General features: G+C 42.0%; 1 pseudogene; it reads left to right on the forward strand.

Moving 5' to 3' along the window:
* The first annotated feature begins 209 nt into the window (after positions 1-209).
* LOC112505279 lies at positions 210-1,836 on the forward strand (annotated as a pseudogene).
* The last annotated feature ends 24 nt before the right edge of the window (positions 1,837-1,860 follow it).

Raw genomic sequence — 1,860 nt, forward strand, 5'->3', positions numbered from 1 at the left:
AACCTTCACAGCGTTTTTGCTGTGAAGTTTACGTGTAAAAATGTGGTCTCACGGGTCTCACGAAAACAGACTGGTCTAAGGTGAACCCAACCCTATATATATATATATATATATGTATGAAACTTTGAATTTCATAGTGCATATCGTGTGGAACATAACACCAAAAGCCCTCCTCGTTTCTTTCAAGATTAAACACCACCATCTGGAAAATGTTTCTCATCTTCTCAATTCTCCTTATCTCTTCTTTCTCCATTTTGATCTTATTTCTCTTGAAACCGCTTTCCTCTTCTTCACAACCCCACAAAAACCTACCACCATCTCCACCAAGGTTGCCATTGATAGGAAACCTGCATCAACTTGGGTCCAGCCCACACCGTGCCCTCCACGCCATGGCACAAAGTTACGGCCAACTCATGTTGCTTCACCTCGGCACCGTACCAGTACTCGTAGCCTCTTCTGCCGATGTAGCTCGAGAGATCATGAAAACCCATGACCTAATCTTTTCAAACAGACCAAAAATAAACATCATCAAAAGACTTACTTATGGCTCCAAAGACATAGCTTTCTCTCAATATGGAGAGTATTGGAGGCAAGCAAAGAGTATTGCTGTGCTCCATATCTTAACCAACAAAAGGGTTCAATCATACCGACAAGTTCGAAAAGACGAGACATCGCTGTTGATCACAAAGATTCAAGAAACCCATGAACCTATGGTTAATTTGAGTGAACTGCTGATTTCTCTTACGAATAATATCATCTGTAGGGTGGCTTTGGGGAGGACATATGATGGGAAGGATTTCAAGAACTTGTTAGAAAGGTTTATGGAGCTACTGGGAAGCTTTAGCATCGGGAGTTATATTCCGTTTTTGACGTGGGTGGATCGGTTGAGCGGATTAGAACGACGAGCTGATGACGTTGCTGAAGAATTCGATGAGTTTCTTGAGGGTGTTATTGATGAACATATCAACAAGACACTGGTTGATATCCATGGCCAAGAGATAACACCATGGCCTTTCATCTTGAAACAGACGAGATCAAGGCCATCATTATGGTAATCCCTAATACTATATATACTTCTACAATCAAACTACAATAAGCCCATTTCTGGGCGAATAAGCACGAAGTAAACATACTAAAGTTATTATGTGAATAAGCCAATTTATCCATTAAGCTCGTTAAGCCTCAAGTAAACACACCTACGTGCATCCAAGTTATGTTTTTGATTTCCTGCAGGATATATTTATTGCTGGAACTGATAGTACGTTCACGAACCTCGAGTGGGCAATCATCGAGCTATTAAGACACCCACAAGCAATGAAAAGGTTACAACAAGAAGCACGAGAAATAGGGCAGGGAAGATCAATGATCAGTGAAGATGACTTGGACAAGATGCGATACCTAAGAGCCATCCTCAAAGAAACCCTACGACTGCACCCACCAGTCCCCCTGCTTGTTCCTCGTGAATCAACACACGACGTCAGACTACTTGGCTACGATATAACAGCAGGCACACAAGTGATCATCAATGCATGGGCAATAGGAAGAGATGGTTCGACATGGGTGGAACCCGATGAGTTCATGCCAGAAAGGTTCTTGAACAGTCCTGTTGATTACAAAGGGTTTCATTTTGAGTTGATACCGTTTGGTGCTGGGAGACGTGGGTGTCCTGGCATTCAGTTTGCCATGGTGGTTAACGAGCTTGTGTTGGCTAATTTGGTATACAAGTTTGATTTGGAGGTGGCTGAAGGAAAGAATCTAGATATGAGTGAGATCATTGGTATGACCGTTCATAAGAAACATCCTATACTTCTTACAAGAACTCCTCATTGCCAGTAAGACTCATAAGTTGAGGTGTTATAT

This window comes from Cynara cardunculus, unplaced genomic scaffold (assembly GCF_001531365.2).
Source record: "Cynara cardunculus var. scolymus isolate 2C unplaced genomic scaffold, CcrdV1 Un_Scaffold_9480, whole genome shotgun sequence".
In the NCBI taxonomy this organism is placed as follows: domain Eukaryota; kingdom Viridiplantae; phylum Streptophyta; class Magnoliopsida; order Asterales; family Asteraceae; genus Cynara; species Cynara cardunculus.